The 16,263-nt window shown below is 38.8% G+C and overlaps 1 protein-coding gene across 1 annotated transcript in view; it reads left to right on the forward strand.

The window, feature by feature from the left end:
* Positions 1-779: 779 nt before the first annotated feature.
* The window catches only part of LOC140238478 (uncharacterized), a 174,503-nt gene continuing 159,019 nt past the window's right edge, over positions 780-16,263 (forward strand). Inside the window, exon 1 of the mRNA XM_072318380.1 lies at positions 780-895. The gene's annotated coding sequence lies outside the window, so the exon portion shown is untranslated. The remainder of the gene's footprint in view (positions 896-16,263) is intronic.

Here is a 16,263-nt window from a genome sequence, read left to right on the forward strand (position 1 = left end):
AGGCCTTATATACCCTCATCTCTTCCCTGATATGTCTCCAGAAGTATAGCACAATTGAGAGAGAAATGAAGTTTGAGAGAAAAAGAGATAGGAGAGAGAGAAAAAAAGGATATGATACACGTAGCAGCAGTGTATAAGAAGAACATTGCAGCCAAACATATGAAATATACATAACTGAAAGAAATTAATCGCAAGGCAAAACATGTGTTCAGAACTTTCAATGAGAAACTTTGAAATCACAAATTTTGGTGAATTTTGCGAGTACCTAAGATTTGCAAAATTAGAATGCGCACAAAAGTAGCCTTCTTGTCTGCACTACAATGTATTGAATGGCAGTGGCAAGGCACGAAAGTTTCATGCCGCGCAAAAGGCTGTCGGCACAATTCGGGAAAATTTCATGCCGTTAATATTTCTGGTTTAACAGGAGTGTCAAATCAAATTGCTGATTTGGATGTGAGAATCTTTAATAAAGTTTGTCAGTTTCGCAAGGAATGATGCTTTCTTTTTTCATAACCTTTATACATGTAGGGCCCTATGTCTCTCTTACTATGAGGATAACATTTTGCACATTGCACCTGTGAACGGCATCATGAAGAGAATGGAAACTGACAAAGTATGTTTTTCTGTATTTTTGCATGCTCTTTCAACGTAGTGATCAGTAAAGCAGACTTTGAGACGTATGAAAACATATCTCTGACTGTGTGTATCTCTGATTCCCCCTCTTTTTCCTCCTATCTGCCTCCATCTTATCATCACCCCGTCATCCTGTGTCATCACCCTATCAACCTCCTGCGACGTTCACCCACGCCGCCTGGATCGCGGGGCTGGCCACGTACCCCTCATATCACGCAACCTGCATGTGATTGATTTCATGTCGTCATCTAATGTCAAACAGGTAAGTTGATCTGTAGTGTGTGCCGTTTGGAATGTGGAAGAAAAATTTTCCTGACAATGTAACCGTATTGTTAATAGGCCTATTGAGATTGTGGTTCTTTACAGGAGATTGATTTTCACCAAGAAAAAAAGAAGGAAACCATGTCTGTATGTGTGTGTTCATTTTGAACTTTGTACACTGTACACAAGTGAATGAAAAGAAAAAAAAAAAACAACAACAGAGAACCAGAAAGATTCCCAACGATACTTTCCCTGTAAACAAAACATACCACTAATCTTTGGCTGTCACCACTTCCATATTTTTTTTTTTTTTTTTTGGGGGGGGGGGAGAGGTAGAATAATATTTCACTTGCAAATAGTCTGAAGGGCTGATTTATACCATGAGAGGCAGATATTGTATTGTTTACATTTTTACTCTGCCTAAGTAGTAACCTACATATTCATTCCAAGCCTTCTCTCGTGATTTTGTCTTTTGGGTCCCCCCCCCCCCCCTCCCGAAGAAAAAAGCACCAAGTCAAACTAAAGTGTTTATCAGTTCATCACATGGTAGGTGGAGCATCTAAAATCCAGGTTAGGACACTTCTCTTGCAGCAAGTATTCCCCTGTTCAAAGAGAAACTCTCTGATGGAAAACCTCTTTCTTTTCTTTTCTTTTTTTCAACTAAACCTCTATGCATTGGACTTGAAGTGAGGCAATCTAAAGCTGATCCTATATGGAGCTTTAACAGCTTACACTCCATAGAGTAGAAATTCTGTCTGTAATATGGTTGCATAGATCTCAGTGACAGATTTGGTTAGAAAAAGGTATGTGTGCATCTTTGTGTATGTTACAGTATAGGATGCACACTGTGCACACACATCTGCTGTATTTGAGTGGATTCACATTTTATATGTTTTTAGCATAGTCTCTTGTCAGCTGAAATAGTACCTCATTCACCAAATCTCATGATTTTTCCCTCTTTTGTCAAATATGGCAATACTTGAACCGGTTTCCACTATACGGCAACCAGCTGAATTTATGTATATTCAAATAACCAAGGAAGTGATATTGTCTCACCTCGCTCCATTTCCTTAATTATGTGAGTGCCAGCAAAATGAAGGCCAGAATTGTGTTGGGGAAAAAAAAAATAGGTGAAAAACAATCACAAAACAATTAAAATTATTGCGGTGTTACGGGCGAAAAAGCCCTTTGTCTGTAGTCAAGGGGAACGATGAATCACCGTGGATAATACATGTAGCAATGCAGCCGAATTTTGAGGAAATGAGAGCACTGCTTGTTTGTGAGCCTGGAAATATATTGCTTATTTCATATTTTTATTTCATCAATGCCATTTTTCAACATATCTCCATGTATGTTTATCTATATTGATCTTTCTTGGTTCTGAGTGATTCATTTCTGCGTGATTAATGTCACATTTGCTGCCATGTTTTTGGAAAGAGGGAGGAATTTTGCAATGAGCTCATTTTAGGACAGATCAAGAAACTGTTAACCCTATCAGTGTCACGGACTTTGGACAGTGTTTGCAAACACTATGGCCCGAATTCACGAAGGTGGTACAAATTAAACCATGGTTTAAACCAAGGAACGCCAAGTGTCGCACGGAATATTTCGTTACGAAATTGGTTATTTCATCGACAAAGTGACCGTTTCGTTAACGAAATTATCATTTTGTGGACGAAAGGTTCATTTAGTTACAAAATGTTGTCATTTTGTTACAAAATAATCATTTTATCGACGAAATGACTGATTTCGTAACGAAATATTCCATGCGACACTTGGCGCTCCATGGCTTTTGTCCATGGTTTAAACCATGGTTTCATTTGTACCACCTTCGTGAATTCGGGCCTATGTGGTTGTCTGTGCCAGTCGATACTGGAAGCACACAAAGGGTTAACACAGAAAATATCCCCAAAGCATCCAAGCAATCCAAGGATCTGTGACTTTTAGAATGAAGTCCTGAATGCAATCCATCCAATTTGACAGATTTTGTATGCTTAGCTCCACAAGTGAAGATGCAACAGGGCAATTCCGCGGTTAGTAACGTTACATTTGAACAAATTTAGATATTTGTTTTTACCACTAAATTACCATTTATTCATTTCAAGTCAAAATTATGTCAAAAACATGTTCATCCTTCCCAGGTTTATGATACAGAAAAGAATGAACACAATCCAAGAAATATTAGAAAAGCTATAGCAACTTAAAGGGCTGGTTAGTAACGTTACGAAAAAAGGACATGACAAAAAAATCAATGTCTTGTAACAAAAAGTGTGCAAAAATTCAAGTTACTTCAAACAAAGTGTTGCATTAATTTCAATTATTGCATCATGACAAATGTTCATGCAAATTTTTTTAGCAGTTCGACCGATAATTTTTTAGCTAGACCCCCAAAAGCATGGTTAGTAACGTTACGGTTAGTAACGTTACATTTGTCCGGAGTAATTCCGCAGGTCATTTCACCCTTTTGTAATTGACAAAATGTCACATGACTTCTGGAGTATTTAAATGTATTCATCTTTTACCCTTTAGCAAAACTTTGAGGAAAAAATTTCAAAGGAACCCACTGTGATTTGCATTTAAGTGAATTTCAGCGTCCCCAGTCCCACATGTACATTTTAAATGATGGTTTTAGATCTCGCAAAATCAATAAATACGAAAAATAAAATCTACTGAATTTGAAAGACCCTAATGATTGGTGAACATCCATGGCATTAGTTGATACCTAGATCAAAGGGTAAGATAAAGAGGCACATTTCTTTTATCCGTGTCATGTCCACCTAACTGCGGAATTGCCCAACACCATATTGTAGCAGTGGGTCCTACAATATATTTGTACTCGACACAATGCACTATAACAAATGGGTTTATAGCTTCAGTAAGATACATGTACCTACTTACCCAACCTACATTAAAAATTGATACAAGAGATAGTAAACAAGACAGAAAGGGTGGAAATGAATGCATATATTTAGATGTATGTCATCATCGAACTCAATAGTCTAGCAGGTAACTCTGGTAATTATTTTTCCTGCACGCCTATTTAAACCTGTTGCATGCTTTTGGCTACTTCTGTTTGGTGAAACATAAATGAGAAAGGAATGATGCGGGGGTATCGAGGGGCTAATGAGGGGGATCTTGATCATCTTGTCTGTGCGGATACCGCTGGTGAGACAATGGCTTTGAAACCTTGGTGTGTAGCTTCCTGTGTATGCGTGAAGGAAATGCCCACTCATAGATTTGGATCCTACCACTTGTCTGCTATGCATCCATTTATAGCAGTATCAAGGCAATTGTCCAGAGGGAGGGATAGATACAGATTGTAGATAGATAGATAGATAGCTATATAGAGAGAAGAGAGGTAGACATAATAATAGAGGGATATATGAATAGATAGGATAAAGGGATGTACATATGTAAATAAATAGAGAAAGAGAGAGAGAGATGGAGAGAAAGAGAGATTTAGAGAGAACCCGCATACTGTAAAACACGATATATTCGCGGCATGAAAATTTTGCAAATTAGAGCCGACGGCCATTCCCGCAGCATGAAATTTTCGCGATTTGCCACTGGCATCCAATGCATACTGTGTAGGCAAGAACTTTCGCGTGCATTTTGATTTCGCGAATGTTGGCACTCGCGAAATTAAAATGCACACGAACATTCATCGTTTAACGGTATTCTTGGGCTTGCCCAGACAGATGTCATTCCAACCTTCAAACCTCAAAAGGAAATAAAACATAAAAACAAATTTGTGTAGCAATGGTTACTGTATAGCAGTGACATCAACTGCAAATGTTTCTATTCTCACTTTATTGGTGCAATTTCTGTACCTAGATTCATTCATCAAATGGGGGAATTGCTTTCTTCCGTGACTCTTGTTAATTTGTCTGTCATTAGTCATTGTCTCTTTTTGCCCTTGCCAACAAAGTGACTTTCTTCTACTCCTCCAGTGACATTCATCAAATGCTTCACAAGGGTGGGGTGGGGGGAGGGGGTTACTTATACCCCTCCTTTCACAGACAGGTGCTTGTTTTATCCTGCAAGAGGCTGTGTGCCAGGATCTTTATTGTTCTGTTGTCATGCAATTGTAAGTCATTGTATGCCTAGACCATTGACAAACCTCATCTACTTTTCCTACTGTTATGACAAGGGGGCTTTCCAAGTGTAAATGCAACCCATTGGTGGTGCAGTAGCCACTTTTGTTTGTTTGTTTGTTTCTCATGTCAGAGTGGCTGTGATCGAAAACAAAAATCACCAATGTCATATTAAATGTGTTGCCTCTTGTACTCCTTGATAATTGTGTGGATGTTTTCCCCCACTCAAAACACAGGATGCAACCCATAGGTGGTACGGTAGCCACTTTTGTTTGTTTATTTGTTTGTTTGTTTCTCATATCAGAGTGGTTGTGATTGAAAAAGAAAATCACCAACATCATATTAAACGTGTTGCCTCTTGTACTCCTTGATAATTGTGTGGATGTTTTCCCCCACTCAAAACACAGGTTGAGTTCACATCTATCATAATCCATTTATATCAAAGATTACTATACTGCAGAATTGTGATTTTTGCCATCTTAACCACCTTGTGATTTATAGCCTATATTCTTAAGTTGTAGACACTGTTTGCATTGTGTCTATCCATAGATTAACCCCTCAGTATCAAGGAAATAAAGTGGGTGGGGTGGGGTGGAGGTAGGACCAAAGTGGGAAGGGAGTGTCCTTAAAGCTAATGGATGTAGTTGTGGATTCTGACTGTGGCATATGAAAGAAAAAAAGGCCTTTTGTGAATTGCAGGCTCCAAGTCTCATATGTTGACCTTCGTTAAATCAAAGAGGTGGTCACTGGGGTCAAGAGCGCTGGATTTTCTCCCGACAAGAGCGTCAAGCAGTCGGTCAACTGACTCAAATGACAAGGTTTTAGACAGGAGCCTTGAACTTCTCTGCTTGCCTATTAAAGGCCCATCCAGTCATGGGGACAAAAGTGGTCACTTCTGGTCCTCGTTTACTGTCAATTTTGCGGCAGGTGGAATCTATTGGCTCTTTCCCACAACAGGTGGCTTCATTGCTTCACTCACTTCTCTTTGAATAGTGGTTGAGGCATCATAGACTTGGCTCCATCTTCACTTGTGGGAAGTTTGCGCTGTGAATTACTTTCGCTGATTTTAATTGCATAGTTGCACTTCTGTATAAGCAGCTGCAAACTATATCATTTATTTTCCATTTTATGCTAATCACAGAGTGTGTGATTTGGTTGTACATCAGGCTGTTGATTCAAATTAATTAGTTCTTGTGTCGAGCTGTTTTTATGTACGGCGATATAAGGAAATTTGTCAGTCACTTGAAATCAGGCTATTACTTTTGCAGATGTATCATTGTGGTATTCCAGTATTTGGTAGTTCACCTTTATCATAAGAATACTGCATGAACTCTGCTCATTTTTGTGTGTGTGTGTGTGTTTTTTTCCTTTCTTTCCTTTCCCTATTTTCCATTCATGTTACTGGTTTCTTTTTGTCTAGTTTCCTCTTTTTCTTCTCCATTATATTTCTGTTATCATTTCTTCTGTCTGTCTTCTCTGCATGTTTGTAACAAGAAAAGCAAAATTAAACACAGTTACAAGATAATTAGTTACGTAAAGATGTAGCGCAGTCTTGTGTAGTCCACTGTACTACCTTCACATCTACAGATGATGGTAAAGAATGGGGGAGGGGGGTGGGGAGACTGAAAGGTGAAGATATTGTCTTCTCTGCCATGGTAGGCTTCTTGTTCAGTACTCTGTTGATTCTTTTGCAGCAAAAAAAAATATTTCCTGTGGAAGGAACCTTGGTGATAAGTTCTTGTTTATTTATGCAGCTAAAGCGCATCCCCGATGCATCCAAAATCTTTTAACATTGAATACATTCCGGGTATTGATAGTTGCTGTGACCATTTCTGTGTACAGATGCAGCTATGCTTCCAATTTAAAAACTGTTTGCTTTAAAACAAAGGAAAAATGGGTGCAGCAAAGAGATCAGAGACTACCTAGTGTCCATTAAACATTTGTTCTTTTGTTTATTTGCCATCACCGTAACAGTTATTTTGTTATGATCTATATCTTTGGTAGTTTTGACTTGTCTTGTATTATTGTATTATATTTGTACTTGTATGTGTGACCTAAAAGAGAGCTTCAGTGTTGTATAGTATTTTGTCTGAGATGCTTTATGGAAAGGTTGTGAGAAGTTCAAAGATAGAAGAAATATCAGAATAGATCCGATCATTATGATTCACAATTTTGCATGACCATTCATTGGTGAGTTGTACACCAATCCAGGCCTGATGATTTTTCCATTTGTGCAAAAGTACAGTACAATGCTTTGTGACTGCCAAGTGAGACCACTTCTTTGAAGTATGGTCAAATACTACATGAACTTGTATTTCCATGTCTTCTAGTTTGTTTTTCTTCTTTGGGAATTGCTTTCCAAGATTATTTGTTGTCAGGCTATCTTAAGCATGGGCAAATTACTTTCAAATATTTTTTGGCCTCCTTGGGTAGGCACATCTGTTAAAGTGGGCATAGATGACCATATCTCTTCTACCCAGTAACTCTACGTGACAGAGCTGATTTCTGCACTTTCCATATAAGCACACTTGGTATTTCCCTTTCCTCTCTCTCTCTTTTTTCTTTCTCTTTCTCTATTTTTTTCTTCTCTTTTTTTTTTCTCTGTCTGTTTTCTTGCGGTGTCTGGGAATGTCTGTTGCAGACAAATTAATCAGCTGATTGACCAGACGGTGTGGGATAACAAGCAAGCACAGACATACATGGTCATCATATGCATATATGCACCGAATATGAAGTATAACATTGTACATGTGGTACATATACACACACACAAACACACACATACAAACTCACACACACAAACTCACACATACACACACACACACACACACACACACACACACACACATGTGTGTTTTGATACTCTGAAATTACTCTTCAGTTTGGTGAAAAGTCTGAAAGTTCATGACCTTCTTATATTAGCTTTGACTGATATGTTACACCTATTTTTACTATGCACCAGACTGTTGCTTCCACACTTGATGACTATACCCACTCTCCTCGTTTTTTTCCCCCCATTTTTTCTTTTTTGTTTGTGAGGATCTGGATGTTTTTAACAGTTCTTAGTGCGAGACCAACTGACCCAAAGTGATTAAAGACCCATTAGCCCAGATTAGGTGGTATATTGTTAGATGATGACTTTTTGAGGGCACTGAACTTCATGTGGCACCAGATATTATTTCATATAAATGGCTGCCTTTAAAGCCCCAGTGGCAGTTTTTGTGGAGAAAGTGCATATATGGGAAGAAACTGACTGAAATATGTTCTCGGTGAGTGATTAACATTTTTATTTCTATTAGAAACTAGATATGTTTGGTGTCCATGATGTCAAGTAGTGGCTCAGACAAGATTAGTTAATGAATAGAACTCCCCACTTAATAAAACAAAATTATCCCAACTTATGTGTGAACTTGTAAACTTGCTATAAAGCTATGTACTTATTTTGATAGAATCTGACATGACTATGACTAAGATTGGGCGGCTTTATTTGGACAAGATGATTCTTTAGTAATTTTTTTTTTTTTTTATACAGTATATCAAAATGCTTCAATTTTTCTATCAGCATAGACTTTATATCTTTTTAGCAAAACCATGAAGAAATGGATCTTTGGTGATAATCTGAATTTCCACATTTTGTGATCCTAAATCCAAGGAAAAATCTCTTGAGCAGTACTAGTGTCTAGCGTCCCAACTAGAGTCCCAACTGAACACTATCAAAAGTAGCAGAGAAGTGTTTTAGGAATCACACTTGTCTCTATTAAAGATCTGTCCAATTTCACTCATACTTTGCTTTGCCTCCATTTTTCCTGTTTCCATAGAATAAAGACTTCCTTTTGTGCGTGCGTTCTCCAGAAAGTGTCAATGAAACCTGGCAGAGATGAGGCAGCTATAATGATCATCCATCATATCTCACCTGGCTAAAAATACTTCCCCTCCCTTTCCAAGAAAAAAACAGGCATTTTATGAAGTATTATTAATTAGTTCCTTGATGAAAATGAATTAGTTTAGCAACAGTGTGCAGTTTGCACGGGATTTCTTGAAAAGGTCATGTGTGGTTACTGTAAAAAGAAAAAAAAAATGTTTTCCTCATCAAAGAAGAAAGCCAGAGTGATGTATTTTACAAGCCAGTTTTGCCCACTGGAGTTCAGTTGTGTGATGAGCATAGAAATGTCTGTTTTACATCATTAATAATCTTCATATCAAGTAGTTTAAATGATAATAAATATTAGGTCTGTGATTATCGTAATGATAATCATGGGCCTGCCACTAGTACTAATAATAACAATGATGACAATCATGATATAAGTGATATGAATTATGATGAAATTATTATGATTATTGAACAATAATGTAGCATATGATTAGATAGCCTATAAAAGAATATAATCAAACAAGGGAAGGAAAAAGCTAGGACTGAACAGCCGAGGGGGGTGCAGATCCAATTATTGAAAGTGTCGTCATGTGAGCTTGGGTACTATTTGCACCCCAAGATTTGTCTATTTCTTTTCCTCTACAAGGCTACGTTAGGCAGTTTGCATGCGAATGGCCAGCGGGGGCTGCCCCTGCAAATTCTTCAAACTTGCGATGTAGTATGTTACATGTTGTACATTGTACTTTTTGCTCTTTTTTTTACAAGCTAAAATAGCGTAATATGACTGCAAGCACACATTATGATAAAGTTCATGTTTATAGAACCTGAGCACTGTTCAATCTCCGTGGCTGCCCCACCTCTTGGAAAAGCATGTGAACATGAACGCTGCCTGGTCTATAAGTAGGCTCTATCCCATGGGGGGGGGGGGGGGGGGAAGGGGGGGGGGGCAGAGTCACTCCCAGAGGAAGAACATCATGTGTCATTGCTAACAGGTTTAGGGGAAAAAATGGAAAGAGGTGGGGGTTGGAGGTCTTGGAGTGGGCTAAAAAGTAGATCCCAGACTTGTAGATTTTTGTTGTTGTTGTTGTTGTTGTTGAGATCTGACCTGGTCCTTGTCAAGATGGCGCTCAAGGAGAACGTGTCTGGAAGTAGGTGAAGTGTGGAAACCAGCTCCCATGGGGGTGCAAAGTGTCTCCCCAGGAATAGATCGGACCAGGAGAGAGAGAGAGCGAAAACTTTCAAGATATCTCAAGACTCATGGAGGTCTCTCAACAAAATCCAATAAGGTTAAAGGTGGAATCAGTGTGCTGGTGTCATCTTCGTAATTTTGTCTTTTTTTTAATCAATTTTACTTATTGGTTCGTATGCCAAGGAAAGTTCACTAGTAGTAGATTGTGCCTCCTGCCTTAGGTGAGGGATTGTGTGTATTTTGTTTTTGTGGAGGGAGGGGGGGGGGGGGACAGGTTGATTTTAGATTATGGAGGATTAGCTGGGACTCGAAAGTTGACAGCCCATCACATACATTCACGTGCACATGTCACATTCACGGCCATTTTCGCAAAGAAGAACGATCGGGCTTTTCCTGTCCCACTTCCCGATCGGACGGCAGTCGGCAGTTTGGAAGCTGACAAGAACCCTGAAGTGATGCCAGATCTCCATATTCTGATGACATTCCCCCTCATGTCAATGTGGAGAGGTTTACTAAAATGAAGGCTAATATCTTTAGCACATTCTCGTTTCTCATAATGACATACAAATGAATTGTATGTGCATTGAAGCTGGCTGACTCAGCTAAAAATGCACTAATGATACTTACAATAACAGGAATATCAAATATCATTTAGGGCTCCAGTTTGACTTTACTCTGAATCAGCATAATTTTGTTCTAATGCACAGATTTCCTCAAGATTACATTCACCAACATTCCCTGAGTGTTTGGCCATGGAGCTACTAACAGTTAGCTCCATGGTTTGGCTAACACAGACAATTCCATGTGCTATGAGTTTCACACCTGCTTTATGGGTAGATCGACCTGTAACTCGGGTCTCACTGCCTCATACACTGTGATTGGTAGTCTCTTTAATACACTGATCAAATCGATAGCGAGTTCCCCCACCCCCCCCCCCCCCCCAGTTGTCTATCAAAACTTTTCCTCTTTTTTTTTTTCTTTACTAACTTGACAGTTACAGCAGTAACAAGTACAGTATGTCCCCCAAAATATTACATTCAGATTATCGCATTGATAACACCCAATATGATTAAACAGTCTAAATGCTACTTCAGGGTCTTAAAACACAACATCTTAGCTCTATTTTGCAGAAAACCCCATCCGATTTGGTTAATCGGTCACAGAGAAATGTGGATTGTTGTAAAGCATGTCATGAGTCTGATTCTTTCAAGTTTAGCACTTCAATGATCTTGTGTGTGAATACAATAGACAGAACTTGGAGGGAAGAGATTCCTGACATCCTCTACAAAATTCCTCATTTCTCTTTGACCACTGAAGCAAATTGAATGGGGTTTTCTGTAAGATGTTGGCAATGAGTTGTAGTTTCATACCCTGAAATTGTATTTGGATTGGTCCACTATTCTTAAAGCTATCATTGTGGATGGTACCATTGTAATTTTTTGGGGGGGACATACGGTACATGTAGTACCAAAGATCTAGGCACATGTATGCAGCATTGATTGGATGGCAATATGTCAGTCTGGTTTCTAATGTGATTGAAACATGACTTTTTACGTCGATACAAATCTGCCATGTGCACATGAGGTTTGCATTCTTTTCTTTTTTCCATTTTTCTTGCCTGTTATAGTTATAACTGATGTAAGGAAAAACAGAAAGGTCATTGTTGGATAAATAATGTGAAATATGAATACAGTATTTGCATGAGTGCAACTGATACAGCAATAGCTTTCTCAGAGCAAGGTCAGATTCCATTTCAGATATACAGTGGCCTTAGCAAATTTGTGTACTTTTCAAAGTTTTTTTCTCCCTTTCTTTTGGAGCAAGTCACATTAAGCCTCTCAAAGGGATATGGAAAATGAGGCATTTAGCCTTTCAAATTATTGTCAATGGATTTGGTCAAAAGCTTGTGACAAATCTGCTTTGCCTTGAGAGGGTTTTCCGCAAACTTCAAACAAAGTTCCCTCCTCCCCCCCCCCCCAAAAAAAAAGTTGCAGGAATGACAAGGTGACTTTATATAACACCGCGTCTTTGTAATGACTTATTTGACATTGCGGGAGCATTATGGAATTTAAGCCTTCCAGGGTGGTGGTGTGAAAAAAGCCTTTGAGAACCGGCACATTTCCCTTTTGTTCTGTTTTTATTTTATTTCTTTCATGGATGGGGAATAAAGAAAGAAAGACAGGTATACAAAGGAGGTAAAAGGTCAAAGAAGGATCAAGATTTACAAACAAATACTTAAAACCGGTAGGAACCCTCACCCTCCACCCACCCCCTCCACAAAACAACAACAAAAAGGCCCAAACAAAGCAAGACAAAGAAGAGAAAAAACACACACGCTACATGCTTTGCAGTCATGGATGATTAAGTGTTATTATCTACGCATTTGTCCAGTATTTGGCAGTGTAATTATTTCTTAGTGCTTTGTGGTTCACAATGGTAGCCGAAAAATACAGGGAAGCGATAAATCATGCAAATGCTACATGCATGTCAGTCATACTCAGTGAAGATTAAAGTGAAATAGACTAATCATCTAAATCATGGTAAGTTTGTATGATACCTGTAGCACAATTACCGGCCACTGTTGCAACTGTAAATAGACCCGCCACAAGGCTAGAATACAGCTGAAAATAGAACAAATTATAGACGGAGGATGAAGGGAAATATTGAGACCGCAAAGATGAAAACATTGGAGAGTTGAAAAGGTTGTTGTTGGAGGAATATCAAATTGAAAAGAGCAGATAGTTGAAAAGTGAAATATAGAGCAATAGAAAGACCATGTACACTGTCTAGGCATTATACAACGTACGTACAAATGACTGTTCATTCGTAAGTAAGTTTGAGTGGATCAATTTTACATTTGCTGCTTAGAAAGTCTGTAAGCAAACAACCTCTTGACCAATGTATGAGACACTGCCAAAGTTTGAACCTTTTTGGAAAATTTTGGATACTAAACAATAGCTGAGCATTCACAGTAAGAAAATAAATCATATGTAATTGCAATTTTATTTCATACAACATAGATATTTTACAGTCTACAGTTAAGTTGTCGTAGAGAGCTCAGTGCTTCAATAAATGTCATTTTACCATTGACTTGTGGAGGGAAGAAGGAAACAAATGATTTGTTCGGCTGTTTTGTTGCATCGTGTGTAACAACATTTAGCACGAGGTAAATAGGTTTGAGATCGGCCTTGCAGGTAGAGCAAGAGCCAAACTAAAAAGAGCAAAGAGTTAATGGAAAATGATCTACCAGACGGTGCGATAAAAGAGAAACTCTCGACCTGCTGTCCTATCTCTTGGGAGGATACGATCTTGTTTGAAGGGCCCCATCTTATGAATCGATCTCTGGCAATTCGATACGCAGGCTTGTCATCATTCTGCGAGACTGCGAGTTCCACAACCTCTCAATCATGTATGTGCTTTTATGATAGTGACTGTGCTGGCAAGCCAACATCAGAAGAGTTTGTTTCATGGTGTGGAATCGACATGAAATAACATCTTTTTCTTCAGTTGGGCCCAGGAAGCCTGCCAGCCATATACCCAGTTTTCATAGTGTAGTGAGCCAACTATAGACCAGGGTGACCTGACCGTACCCCACAGCTGGCGTGGCTCAGGGCTAGTTTGGGGGAATCGACGGATAGACGTAGGCCTACTGCGGGCCGGCCGGCAAGTTGCCAAAGTTTCATGTCACTTTACACTGTATGTCACTGATGTCCCCAGTCTGAGGAAGAAGGTTGGCCACCGGAAATTTGGACGGACAGTTCGATGAAAATCTTAATAGATACTGACATTTTTTTTTTTTTTCCTGTGGAAAGGAGGGGGGGGGGGAGGGAAGAGAGGCTGAGGTCAGTACAGTTGTAGCAGATTTTGTTATAATTATGCTGATGCTATCGTTTCCACAACATTGATGCGGAATTTAATAATTAGTATTAATTAGCTTGATACATGCACTTATGAGTGCATGCATATCTTGTATGCTAGTAGTGGGACTGTGAAACAAGTTCACAAACTTGCGCAAAATGCTCTGTAATAGGCCTGCTGTAAACTGTAGCGACTTTCATATCTTAGCTTCATAAAAGTAGGCCCTGTGTTGACAAACTTATGTAATTGCTTTGTATATTATGTAAGAGTATGAATGCTGAGAACTTGAAGGCAGCAAAGGGGATTTGCCACAGGCAGGCTAGGATTCTGAACTGATTACACTTGAAAATTTTTCTACCTGAATGATAGTTTAAATCATTTCAAGTCATCATTGCTGAACAAGTTTTGATAAATACATCTGACAGCATAGAAGCAGGATGAATCTACAATTGTAGAAAGCTTTTGACCCCGTCATCTGTTTGATAGGTGTGAAGAACGATAATATCCTGAGAGAAAGAACACAAAACAACAGTTGCGAATCGGTTTCCTTGGGAGTGACATAGTGCATTATCTCTGCACATTTATGTTTGCATCCATACACCAGTTTCTATGAAGTGTGTGCGTGTGTATGAAATTGAACAGTTCATATGGATGCAACATTCTTGATGCTTTTTCTTTTCACTTCATCAGCAGAGCGTTGAAGCAGATGTAAAGAATTACGCCATCGTGGCTTCACGCACTGACACGCGAGCGTATTTGTTTTTTTCGGGCAACACTTCACCGTGTAAATAGAAGAACTAATCACAGAAGTTCGTTGAGTGTCTATGTTTTGTTCATTACTGTAGTTGATGAACTTTTAGGGGATTTGTCCCAAAATGAACTTTTGTGATGTTGACCCTTACGATACACATTCTCCAAATTCCTCGTGCTGCATGCAGACAGTACACAGAAGGCATTTAATAATGCAGAGTTACTCCATTGATGTACAAGTTAACGCAAACAAATAGAGTAAAGTGAGATAAGGTGAGTGAAATAACTGTTACTTTACCCTGTAAATGTGCAGACACTCAGCATTTCATAACATGCCAAGCTTTCCCTTAGCATTCAGTAATCCATCCAAACTTCTTGTATATAGTTGAAAAGTTTACAAGCCCACTCAGGCACAGCAATGAGCCTGTACTGTGCGACACAAGAAGACCATAGTGGCACAATAAGGGTTAGGATGATTAGGTAATTTCTATACATTTGCCAAGTAGTTTTCAGATATCTGTGTCAATAACCAAAAAAAACAGTCCAGCCTGTGTGTCAATCAGCCCTAAATTTCAAGCGTTTTTGTAGAACAGTGCTATTAGCACCAACGACATCAGTGCATGTTGATGCAATTAAGGTACAGATGTAGCAGATGCAATCATACCATCTCCTCACACAGATCACATTATGTTAGAGGGCAAAATTGTTAAGAGGTGCTTTGGTAGCAGTAATAATAGCTGCAACCTTGTCTCCCTGAAAGTCATCATTTTCTTGTACATAGGTTGTTCTGGTTGTCTTTTTTTTTTTCCAACAGCAATTATTATGATGTAGACGATGCACATTTCTTTATCATAGTTGCATGGAAAAAAAAGGTAAAATGTAAAGAGAGATTAGAGTTCAGACTCGGATCATCAGTCTTCTTTGCTGCCTGCTAAATAGTAAAACTGTGAGAGACATTCCACGCGACACCTCTGTGACAACATCCGTGGTCTGCCAGTCAATCGCTCGCTCTCGACACACAATCTTCATACATGTACGTGTGTGAAGATGTGTGTGTATGTATCGAAGGTCAAAGCTCTCTGGCTCAGTGATGGATTCAAAACACTTTGAGACTCTGATATTTGGCAAACATAAACCGAAAACCATGCTTGCTTGGATGAGTATTAAGCCCTATATAAATTTTATCAATATGAATATGCATGCCCAAATTGTTGCAAATGCGTTCTTCTGTAAGTGTTGCAAAACTCTGGGGATCCATTCCCCACTAAAAAGTAAAGTAGGGGATGTAGACGTAAATGTGAATTTATCTGGGTATGGACACGAAAGCGTACGGAACATGTCCGCCATTATTTCTGACAGGTTTATTGAAGTGTTAGAGGTCAGGTCAAAATAAAGACAGAAAAAAAATAAAAAGAAAGAAAGAGACAGGTAACTAGATATCTGGATAGATTGATACACAGATACATTTATATGGGAGAGATTGAGATAAAGAGAGATAAAAATGATAATATATGGAGTGATGGAGTTAGAGGGGGAAGAAAGAGGAAATGAAAAATGAGAAGTGATAAAAATTATGTCATTTATTTTCTGCTCCCTGGAGGGGTTGA

The sequence above is a fragment of the Diadema setosum genome, chromosome 15 (assembly GCF_964275005.1).
Source record: "Diadema setosum chromosome 15, eeDiaSeto1, whole genome shotgun sequence".
Classification (NCBI taxonomy): domain Eukaryota; kingdom Metazoa; phylum Echinodermata; class Echinoidea; order Diadematoida; family Diadematidae; genus Diadema; species Diadema setosum.